Below are 12,430 nucleotides of genomic sequence, written 5' to 3'. Positions count from 1 at the left end.
TGGCACAGAAAATTAAATATTAATTGGAAGAAACTTCAAGAAAAAAGAACTTGAATCAATAGACTCGGAAATTCACCATGGCTGAATTGCCCCAAATAATTGCCCACCCCTGTTGTAGAGCTATGGGACAGGGAGGGGAACTGCTAGCACTTGCATCTCTGCATGAACCCCATCACAAAGCACCTCAGTGTCACTGAGCCCAGTGTCAGGTCTGTGCATACACCATGAGGTGCTTTGTGATGGGGTTCACGCAGGGACACAGACACCTACAGTCTCCTCGTCTCCCAGCCCTTGGGAGCCTTAGTGGACTCCAGCTACCCCTGCTGCTCTGTCAGCCACAGAAACCTGTCAGATGTAGCCAGGTAGGGGGGTGGGGAGGGGAGCAGGGGGACTGTTGGCATCTCTGTCTCTGCACAAACCTTGTCATGAAGAACCCTATGGTGCACACACAAATTTGACACCGGGCTCAGTGACACTGGAGTGCTTTGTGATGGGGTTCATGCAGGAAGACAGACACTAGCATCCCCTCTTCTCCCCTCCACTCCCCAGGGTGTGGCTGGCAGCTGGCCAGAGGCAGGAGGCTGGGCTGGGGACAGAAGTTTTGCTAATCGCTGGGAGACCCTGGAGGTGGGGCTGGCTGGGCTCTTGGCTGCAGCAGATGAGTGCAGACCAAGTTCCAGCATGAATTCCTGCAAGGGAGGGTTAGCAGGCAGCCGCAAAGCAGCCTGAAGCTGGCAGGCAGCAACCCATCTTGAACTGGTAGGGGATCTGGTACAGAAGTTCAATAGACCAGTCTGACCTAAGTTGATTAAGTCTGATAAATGGATTTCTGCCTTTTTTAAACCAATCTATTTGTGCTGAACTTCTGTTTGGTTACAGGCATAGACCGGTTTCCAATCACTTATACTAGTATAAGTGTAATGTCTGTACCTGGCCAGAACCTATGGGTCCTTGTACATGTGATGGGGGTTTAGCCCCCTAAATTGAAATAGTGGGCTTTTAATTGTGATGATTAAAACACACTATTTCAATTTAGAGACTTCCATCACTAACACAGCAAGGGGCCTGAACCTTTCCCCCCTCCACCCCCCGTGAAGCCTGCCCATGTCTCCTGTGGCCAGGGTGTGAGCTGCCAGCAGGCTGAGTGGCCACTGAGCTGCCAGGGTCCTTCCCTCCACAATGGCAGTGCCCCCCAGGGCCACCCGGGTAGGTTGCTAGCAGGCAGAGGGCTGCCTCAGCTCAGGCTCAGGCTCAGGGAACAGTTGGACTGGGCTGGGTGCTGTCTCTGAGCTGGGGCAACCCCTGGCCCGCTAGCAGCCTGCCCAGGTGGCCCCAGGGAATACTGCTGCTGTGGAGGGAAGGACTGGGCCCCCCAGCAGCTTTTTTTTTTTCCCCAGTGGAGCCTGCCTGTGTGAGCTGCCGGTCCTTCCCTCTATAGTGGCAGTGCCTGCAGGGGCTGGCTAGGTGGGCAGCTAGTGGGCTGGGGGCTGCCCCAGCTTGGAGGCAGCACCCACCATATCCAACTTTTACCCAATCCTGCTTGGGCTTTAAGCACCATGTGCACTGTCCCTGCTGCCTTTCTACTGCTGGGGACTGCCCAGGAACTGGCTGACTTGCCCCAAGGCAGTGCAGGCAAGCAGCAAAAGGGTGGCTGGGTGTGCTGGCAGCTGGAGAAGGCAGCAGGGATGGTGCATGTTTTGCTGGAAGCCTCAACAGGCTCAGGGAAGAGTTGGATTCAACAGATGTTCCTCTGAGCTGGGGCAGCACCCGCCCACTAGCTGTCCGGCTGGTAGGACCCAGGGGGCACTACCACCATGGAAGGAAGGACTGGGCCTCCCCGCAGCTCAGGAGACACTCAGCCTGTCACCAGCTCATGTAGGCAGGCTTTGCCAGAAAAAAAAAAAAAGTGGGGCATCCCCCAGACTGCTAGCAGCTCACCTGAAAAGCTATGGGGGGTGCTGTGACTGTGGAAGGAAAGACCAGGGTCCCCCGCAGCTCAGGGACCACTCGTCCCACTGGCTGCTTGGACGCCGGCCAAGGGAGATGTTCACACACACACACACACACACACAGATCAGGCCCCTTGTCACTTCTGCTGGCCCGGGGGGGGGGGGGGGCGAGGAGGGGGGGAAGGTGAGGTGATCTGTCAAATAAAAGGCTGGAATGTTACAAGTAGCTATTTTACAAACTAAACTACATGGGGAAGTTTTTTAGTTTGAAAAGTAACAAACTAATTTAAATTGCAAAAAAACCCATACATGTAAAGTGTGATGCAATTAAACTGCAAAATGGGCAATTTTTGTCATGTGTACAAACAGTCTATAACTTTATATTCTGAAATCTTTTATATCCCTTTTCCCAAATAGAATCACAGAAAAAATATCCAGATTCCAAAATCCAGAAACAGTTGGATGGCCTTTTGAAAGTCCTTTTTTTTAGCTTAGTATTTGAAGATGCCAGAGACATGGGTTTCTGAAAATGTAGTATATTCAACTTCAACAAGTGAAGGTAATGTCTATATTGCTCAATAGCATTCTCTTTGGCCAGTTGTGATGTGCAAAGTATCATATTTGAAATATTTAGCCTCCCTCAAACCACAATTTTTCAAGTTCTGGCAGGACTGATTTACCCCTTCATTCTTTGGAGGTAAGGAAGTTATGTCCTTTGCAGTTTGCCGTGGATGGACCTTTTGAATGCATAAAAACCAAGGATCTGCTCTACATGAATACAAATGATTTCATAATACTGATCATATGAGCTGCACTAAGATGTATTTAATTAGAATGTCCCCATTCCCCGTTGCCATGCAAAATGAAGCATACTGACTGATGGCTGGCTGTGGAGGCAGCTGATTTCTCTGCTACTGTGTTCATGTGGAGAGGAACAAAAAGCAACAGAACAAATATGATTAGAGTACAGCGGAAAAAAGAAAGGAGGAATTCTTGCTCCATAGGACACAGTCTTTTTTTACATGAAATCATGACCAGGGATCCATGTTTTCTGCCTCCCATAGAAAAATGGAAAAAATGCCAATTTTCCCTTTTAACTGAGAAAAATGCACGTCTCATTTAACAGAGAAACATGTAGATTTTTCACTTTTGCAAAGAGCTCTCTGCAGGCTGGTGGACTGCCAGCCTACAAGAGGCTGGGGGGAGCGGGAGGAAACCAGTCAGGCAGGGGGTACTTATGTATGCACATAGCCGCCGGGCAGTCTGGAGAGCAGCTCCTGCAGGTAAGTCTGGGCAGGGACAGGGGGAATTGAGGCCCTCATAGTGAGGGAGAGAGGGAGGGAGTTGGGAAGGGCAGCAAGGCAGGGAACCTGATTCCACAGTGAGCAGCCCTCTCTAACCCCCCCACCATGGGCTCCGCTTCAGCTGTATGGCATGTGGGGGAGTGGGAGCCAGGATCTGCTCCGCTGTCGCAGTTGCTGCCTCCCATGGGTGGCAACCAGGGCTTGAGCGCTGTTGAGGGGGGTAAGAGGCTGCAGACCTGGGACCCTGGCCCCATAGCCCTGGCAAATGGAGTCCCCCTCTGGGGGACCAGGGGGCTGCAGGTGGGGAGTAAAGGGCACCAGCAGGGCCAGGGGGCTGTGGCTTAGGAGTGAAGGGCCTGAACCTGTGTCCTGGTAAGCAAAGGGGGACAGGGGGTGCTTTGATTTTCCATGATAAAGAACCCAAAATCAAATACCAAAATGTATAGGTATTTAGAATGCATTTTATTATAGTAACTGAGGCACTGGTAGGCTTCCAAATTGCTTTAAAATTGTAAACATATCAATACAACATTGTGTTCAATTGATAGCTATATATATAGTGGTGTTTCATTTTAATCACGGGTTTTGGGTTTTAAATCAGAGAATTCATGTTTATGAGCAGAGAATTTGCCATTTTTAAACAGAGAAATGCAGGATCCCTGATCATGACTGTAGCTGTAAAGGGGCAGGTAAGATGGGGGGGATGCTACTAGGAGTCCACACAGGAACATGGGAGCACAAAGATTTGGTGCAAATAATCCTGGCTTCTGAACCATAAGAGATTTTAACCCCTACAAGGAGTGACACTTCTAATTAGAGCAGGTTTTTTTCTCTCTCTCTCTTTGCCTTAGCAAGGAGAGCTCACTTTTCCAAAAGGTCAACAACACATTCACCTGAGTCTTTTGAATTAATCAAAATGCAGTGATTTTTTTTTCTAAGAAAGAGAAACTGAAAGATTAAGATGTTGCAGTGAAATTTGAGAGACCAATGACAATTGAAGCCTACTCCTTTGAGTTCCAAGCCATGTATTCAGCTACTTAAACAAGTAGCTAACGTTTTGCTAATTTTTTGGAAATGTTGGCCAGAGACTTAGTGATTCCTAAGAATTTCCATACTGTCACATATTCTGGAGAGCTTGCCATGTACTGCATAAATTAAGTTCCTTCTTCATTACAACAGGACCTGCTCCCTATGATGTAGCCAACATGATAACACTTAAGACATGGAGGGCTCTGTTACTCTATTGAATTAGAGAAAGGCAGTTAGTCTGAAGTCTGGCAGAAGGCAGGACAGGGTGGCTTGCATAGCTGACAGCCTACTTCAGATGCAAGTCCATTCTTAGTATTTTATGAAGCAGGATGTTGCCTAAATTAGCCTCGCCGGGGAAAGGTGCCACAGGAAGACATGGAGACACCACCCCAAGCAAGACAGGTGACATATGCAAGGAGTGCCCAGGTAAGAAACAGGGGTCTGGACAGTCTTTCTAATCGGGGGATGGTACGCACAGCTATGCAAGACCTTAAATGCCTGTATACCAATGCTCGGAGCATGGGGAACAAACAGGAGTAACTCACCCTCGGAATAGCCAGTTCAAACCCAGACATAGTAGGGATTACAGAAACATGGTGGGATTCATCCCATGACTGGGCAGTTAGCATTGGGGGCTATAGACTCTACAGGTGGGATAGAGAAGGAAGGAAGGGAGGGGGTGTGGTGCTCTGTCAAAGAGCAATACACATCCTCTGCCAGCAAAATAGAGTCAGAGGAGCGGGAAGCTGAAGTGCTTTGGGTCAAGATACAAGGGGGTCAAGGGGAGAGGGATTTAACGGTGGGGGTCTACTACAGACTCCTCAACCAAGGGGAGGAGCTGGACTGGGAATTTTGGGGCCAGCTTGCAGAGGCACTTAAGGCAAGGGATGTAGTTGTCATGGATGATCTAAATTACCCGGACATCTGCTGGGAGGAGCAGTCAGCCAGGTCGGACCATTCCAGGAGGTTCCTGGCTAAGATACAGGACCTCCACTTAACCCAGGAGGTGCACAGTCCCACCAGAGGAAATGCCCTGTTGGACCTGGTCCTGGCCACAGGTCATGATCTGGTAAGGGGGCTCCAGGTCCTTGACCACCTGGGTGACAGTGATCATCACTTGCTGGAATTCATCATCCAGCGTAGGGTGTCAAGAGCCTGCAGCAAGGCGGTAGCCCTAGACTTCAAGAGGGCCAACTTCAATGAGTTGAGATTGGTGGGAGAGGCACTGGGGTTCTTGAGGGCAGGGGAACTCAGTGGCCAAGATGAGTGGTCGTTCCTTAAGGAGACGATACTCAGGGCCCAAGGGGTGACAACCCAACAAGAAGCAAGGGGGGCAAGAGTGCCCACAAGCCTCCCTGGCTCACCGAGGACATCCAGGAATGCCTAGTTGCCAAAAAGGCAGTGTACACCCGGTGGAAGGGGGGAGGGGGGCTATCTCCAAAGAAGAGTATACCTCCACTGCTCGGGCCTGTAGGGGGGCTGTTAGGAAAGCTAAGGTGGACATAGAGCTAGGACTAGCATCCAAGATCAAAGATAATAAAAAGTCCTTTTTCAAATATATAGGGATGATGAAGAAGGCACTGGGAAATGTGGGGCCCCTGCAAGATACGCTGGGCAATCTGGTGGTTGCACCAGAAGAGAAGGCAGACCTCTTTAACAAATTCTTCATCTCCGTTTTCTTGTGCAGGGACTGGGACCCTCCCACCGTGTTTCAAGACGGACTCAAGGGGAATGCCTCAAGACCTAAGGTTGAGGAGGACCGGGTTAGAGTGCTTCTGGAGGGGCTGGACGTGTTCAAATCAGCAGGTCCAGATGCTCTCCATCCCAGGGTGTTGAGGGAGCTAGCAGGGGTTATTGCAGGGCCCTTGGCGTGGCTTTACGAGTGCTCATGGTGCTCGGGCCAGATTCCAGATTATTGGAAGATGGCCAATGTGGTCCCCATCTTTAAAAAAGGGAGGAGGGAGGACCCGGACACCTATAGGCCCATCAGTCTTACCTCAATCCTGGGGAAACTCTTTGAGAAGATCATCAAGGAGCACGTCTGTGATGGGCCGGCATCAGGGATGATGCTCAAGGGCAACTAGCATGGTTTCATTAGGGGCAGGTCATGTCAGACCAACCTGATAGCTTTTTACGATTAGGTCACAAAAGCATTGGATGCAGGTGTCGCCGTGGATGTAGTCTTTCTGGACTTCAGCAAGGCCTTTAACACTGTCGACCACCCCATCCTCATTAAAAAACTAGGTGACTGTGGCATCGATGCCTACACAGTCAGATGAATTGCAAATTGGCTGAAGAGTCACTCAGAGGGTGGTGGTGGACGGGTCATATTTGACCTGGAGGGAAGTGGGCAGAGGAGTCCCCCAGGGCTCGGTCCTGGGGCGTGCACTGTTCAATTTCTTTATCAGCGATTTGGATGATGGGGTGAAAAGCAACCTGTTCAAATTTGCTGATGATACCAAAATTTGGGGTGAGGTGGGCACGTTAGTAGGGAGTGAGAGACTGCAGAAAGACCTGGATAGGTTGCAGGGATGGGCTAACAAAAACAGGATGCATTTCAATACTGACAAGTGCAGGGTGCTGCACTTGGGCAGTAGTAACCAGCAGCACACTTATAAGATGGGAAACTCCCTTCTTGAGAGCATGGAGGCAGAAAGGGATCTTGGAATCATCATTGACTCCAAGATGAACATGGGCCGACAATGCGAGGTCACAGTCGGCAGGGCTAACCGGACCCTATTGTGCATCCACAGGTGCATCTTAAGTAGGGCCAAGGAGGTGATCCTCCCCCTCTACACGACACTGGTCAGGCCACAGCTGGAATACTGTGTTCAGTTCTGGGCACCACACTTCAAGAGGGATATGGACAACATTGAGAGGGTCCAGAGGAGGGCCACCCACAAGATCCGGGGACAGCAGGGTAGGCCCTACAATGAGAGGCTACGGGACCTGATCCTGTTCAGCCTTCACAAGAGAAGGCTGAGGGGGGACCTGGTGACCGTCTATAAACTCACTAGGGGGGACCAGAAGGGTTTGGGGGAGACCTTGTTTCCCCTAGCGCCCCCTGGGATAACAAGGAATAATGGCCACAAGTTGTTGGAGAGTAGGTTTAGATTAGACATCCGTAAGAACTACTTCACAGTTAGGGTGGCTAGGATCTGGAACCAACTTCCAAGGGAAGTGGTGCTGGCTCCTACGCTGGGGGTCTTTAAGAAGCAGCTCAGTGCCTACCTGGCTGGGGTCATTTGAGCCCAGTTTTCCTCCTGCCTAGGCAGGGGGTCAGACTTCAACATCTACAAGGTCCCTTCCGGCCCTACTTCTATGATTCTATGAAAGCTTATGACTCTCCGAATCATAGCTTTCATAGAATCATAGAAGTAGGGCCGGAAGGGACCTTGTAGATCTTCAAGTCCGACCCCGTGCCTGGGCAGGAGGAAAACTGGGGTCAAATGAGACTCTGTGTGTATGTTAACAAATGAATACCCAAATGACATAGGTGTTATACCCTTAACTCTAAGGTGCTACCCCACTCTTATGTTCAATAGAAATAGTTAACATATAACAAGTGTCTGGAGCCTCTCTCTTGATAAATTGGATTCCTGCCTTCCTATAAGGGTATAACACCTATGTCATTTGGGTATTCGTTTGTTAACATACACATGGAGTCTGATTTTCCAGTCTTGTATCTTAATGAATTATTTACAGCTGTGAAGAGATCACAGTAGACATCACATATCTTTTAGTGCCATGTACTAAAAATGACATTAATAATCTACATTGAAATCTATGAGAGTTTTGAACAGACTTCCATCAGACCAGGTGCTCAGACCAATCTAGGATTTCCACAGAGTTTTGTAATTGTACAGGCAAATATCTACATTAGCAAATCATTATCTAAACCGTTTGGGTGATTTGGAGTTTTTATGTGCTGAGCAATACCCTAGTAGAAGCACAGTTCTAGTGTATGTCCAATCTCTATTGTATCTCTCCCCTCCTCCCCACGCCAAAAAAAGAAATCTGAGATCCTCATTCCCTAAAATGTATACAAATTCTCTTCTAGATTATTTCTCCTTTTTAACTATCTCATGATGTCCTTAGGCCCTCATTATTTATTGTCTGACTGCAAAAAACATCACAATGGAATCATCTTTGTACTAGTGCTTCCTGACATAATCAAGCAGGAATAACAAGAGATTATTAGCAATGGATGGTCTGCCTTCACTGGCCTTGTGATGTTTAATTCATGAAGGTCCAATTATTAAAATGTCAGGAACAGAATTACACAAACTAGAAGGAAAGTGGAATTGCATATCCACTTAACATCTTTATTTATCCACCTACAAATCCATTAGTTGCCTAGCAAACAGGCAATTAAAGATCTAAGCACCTACTTGTTTTCATCAGTCCCCATTGTTTCTGTATGATTCATTCATGCACTAATTAGGCATGTAATGACAGAGATATTTTCACATATAAAATTGTACAACTGACATTTTAAGAGCTTAAATCCCAAGCCCTACAGGAGACCAAATGTCTTCAGTTTTAATAGCGACAGCAAGAAATGCTGATTGCTGAAAGCATGATGGCAAACTGAGGCAACAGATTTACAACAAGGAGGTAAATTAAATTAAGCCAGCCAAAACTAACATCATATTCAGTCCCTGGCCCAGGATTATGAAATCTTTATGAAGTCACCATGGTAAAGAGCTCAAAATAGAGAAAGACTGAGGATGGACAGCCAAATATTTCCATAATGAAGCATGTTTGACAGAGTTGGAAACTTCATGTAGAAGCTGAGCTCTCTTTTCAAATGGCCTGTTCACATATTGCTTTTCTCTTCTGAACTGAACTATTACTCCACTGGACTTGCACGGGGAGGCATGCTGATGGCATGTCATGAGGATTTCGCACCTGTGTATTTTCTTAACCGTGCAGTAATCCAGGTGGATGATGAGCTAGTTTTACTAGTGTCCTGCTTCTGGGGGTTTTTTGGTAATGAACTGTGCATAGAGTTGATGCTGACCAGAGCTTCCTTCATGATGAAATCTGAGAGGCCTGGCAGCCAAGACTGAAAGAAGTATCTCATTTCAGCTCTCTGATCCCCCACTGGCAGCTAGTCCTGCATTGTAGTCTCAGTTTTCCATGTCCTATAGTGACTCAAGCATTTGGAGTATGTACCTGCATGCAGCTCTTCTAAGGGAGATGAAGACAGCAACAAATGCCTAAGCAAAGCTGTGTGAAAGCTGTCCAGTCTTGGGTTGATTTTTCCTTAATCTTTCATTGATTAGGCCTGAATTCGTTATATGTTATACTGGATAACAAAACACAAAGGGGCAGTTCATGTCTCTAAAAAAATTGGAGCAAAAACTGACATTGGCATACAGTGCTTGGATGGGTTTTATTACTGAACAGAGAATTCAGAAGATCTTTATAATTTCAGCCCTTGTTTTTCTTTAACTCCATTCAAACTCCTCATGTATTTTTACTGCTGTTATTCTTCTGTATAAGTAGCTATGATTATTATGAGCAACAATGATTTGACATCCTTTGACATGTGGTGGCTTAATTTGAAACATCTTAAAGAGGTGTGATTTTCACAAATTCCAAGTGCCCACTCCAACAATCAGGCCTCTTCAAAATGTCTTGTGAAGAACACTAAAAAATGAAGACACCACAAATAATTAGCCACTTTTTAAAGCTAGTTATTGTATTTTTAGCATTCTATACATATTGGCCTATTTAAATAATAAATAGTAGCATGAGATAGGGAGAAAGGAACAACGCATGATGGAAAATCTGTGACTTGACTTGAAGCAAAATTCAAAATGTTGCACTGGCCAGCTTTTGCAATGATGATGAATATGCATTTCAAGGTGAATAGTCCAAAATCATAAGCAACCCATCATGAAATTGTATTTTAAAATACATGTAACTATGTTTCTAACTACCAGTTGACTCCAACTGTCAAACACTCTTATTTTTCATTTTTAGCAACTATAGGAGAAAGCTACAATATTACCACTGCTCAGAGATCAGATTAAATGATTCAAGGACTACAGCCAGGATTTAAATGGACTCTTTCTGGCTGCCTATATATATGGTCATTCACACTCTAATTAGAATGAATCAGAGCAGATTTGATTCATTGAGACTTGATTAATCGAGACTCAATTAACTGAGTCTACTCTGTGTTCTAATTAGTACACTCTAGCATTCTAAGCTTGTTGAATGAGCTTTAGATAAAGCATCCCACAGCCATTTAAAAATGTGGGGGCTTAATACATGTGATGGTGAGCCATTTTAATTGGGGCAGCTGTCCAGGAACTGCTCTAACTAAAACACCCCACCCCTGCAACCCTGAGCATATGTATAGGCAGCCAAGATGTCTAACTGGGTCTTTGGTAGATTTTTGCTGCCTAATTAACAAAGAACAATTCAAATCAACAGACCTGTTCTCCTGCTCTGGTAGGTCCACAGAGCTCATTCTTAATTCATATAGACAGTACTGAACTCAGTTTAAAGCTGATAGTGATGGTGGTGGTGGTGCCCACATTTGCCTGGTAGCCTAGTACCTAAAGAACCTGTCCAGGAATTAAGAATCCTACACTCTAGGCCTATTCTTACCCACATCTTCCACTTCCAAGGAGGATGCCCGAACCACCAGGCTATAACAGCAGGCTGAATGAGACATTCTCCACCTCCTCCTTTTGAGCTTGGGGCTATATAAATATAATAATACAAGACATATGACCAGAAGGAAAGCAAGCCAGATGGAGTCTCCTTCTATAGGCTGTTTGTGGCACCCACTGGAAAAGGGTAATTTTGGGTTTTAGTCCCTGTGTTTACCATTATTTCTTGTTTTTAAATGAATATCTGTTTAATATAAAATGCATACATAATTTATGGAATGAGGAATCCTGGTTTTAATCCTTGCTGCCAGGACTGAATTGCCTTTTCAAGGCACGTACTAGTTCCTATTCTCTGTACCTAGATGCCTAAACCTGAATTATTCATAGATACCACCAAAGTCCCTCCAAAAGCTATATAAGGATCCTATGTACCTGAACTGCTCCAGCTGAATGAGCTTCTGGAGCAAGAAGCCTAATAATAAGGTATTGCAAGTATAGGTGCCTAAGGGACCGTTCTGAATTCTGGCTTGGATGGGAATAGCATGATAGATCTAATTTTTGCAACCTTATTGATCACTTCTATTCAATATTACAGACTTTATTTTTTGATCTAGAATTAAAATATTACTTTGAGTTGATTTAGGCTTTTAAAATATACATGTTGTATAAAAATAGTATTCAGCTTTGTAAATAACTATTAATTAATAACCTATAAATAACTAAAGTCTCTTAGAGATTTGAACCCCCGATACAGTGAAGCACTTAAGCATATGCTTCATGACAATTGAATGTGTCAATTCTGATGATGATAATAGGACTTCAGCAAGTGCTTAAGTGCTTTACTGAACAAGAAGGGGTATTGCATAAATATATTCCTTTGCTGAAATATAGTCTAAAATATGCTTAACTTTGTGTTGCATTTAAGTCTTAATGGAGGCAATGAGAATTGAGCACTTTTTGAAAGAACAACTGATGGGCAAACAAATAAATTAACAGACAAATTAAACAGCTAAGGTGATAATATTATATTATGAAGCTCTTATGCTAAAACGCTGTTACACTTTTTTGCCTCCTGCTGTATCTGGGAAGTCAATTATTCAGTATTATAAAATATTTATTTATAAGGTTGTATTCAATCAAATAAGGCAAGAGTAAACCTAAATGGTACTGCATCAATCATGAGACCCCTGTGTATTAAGATCTACATAGATAGTAAAATGCATTTTATGTTAGCAGACAAGGGTCCTTGGGTGAATTTGATATCTTTTATTAGACCAACCCAAATGTTAGCAGTATTTTATGTAAACTTCTCTCTTTTTAACATGTGTCATTGCATTATTCTACAATATGTCTGATTTTCCTTTAATTAAACTCTTACCTTGAATCTAAACTAAAACCTCCTCCCCCCTGCCCCAAAATGCAGTGTAAGAAGCATGAGTTATGTCTTGGGTAGTAAAATGGATGGAAAATACTTGTTTAAAGTCAGTTAGACACAAGATGTTTTGTTGGTACAATAATG

The 12,430-nt window shown here is 45.2% G+C and overlaps 1 long non-coding RNA gene across 1 annotated transcript in view; it reads right to left on the bottom strand.

Moving 5' to 3' along the window:
- Positions 1-9,661: 9,661 nt before the first annotated feature.
- Positions 9,662-12,430, bottom strand: part of LOC106740430 (uncharacterized) — a 39,410-nt gene continuing 36,641 nt past the window's right edge. Inside the window, exon 4 of the long non-coding RNA XR_001373961.3 lies at positions 9,662-9,937. This is a non-coding gene — a long non-coding RNA (uncharacterized LOC106740430). The remainder of the gene's footprint in view (positions 9,938-12,430) is intronic.

This window comes from Alligator mississippiensis, chromosome 4 (genome assembly GCF_030867095.1).
Source record: "Alligator mississippiensis isolate rAllMis1 chromosome 4, rAllMis1, whole genome shotgun sequence".
NCBI classification, from domain to species: domain Eukaryota; kingdom Metazoa; phylum Chordata; order Crocodylia; family Alligatoridae; genus Alligator; species Alligator mississippiensis.
The sequence above is the reverse complement of the archived record's forward strand: the minus strand, read 5'-3'. Positions and strand labels throughout refer to the sequence as shown.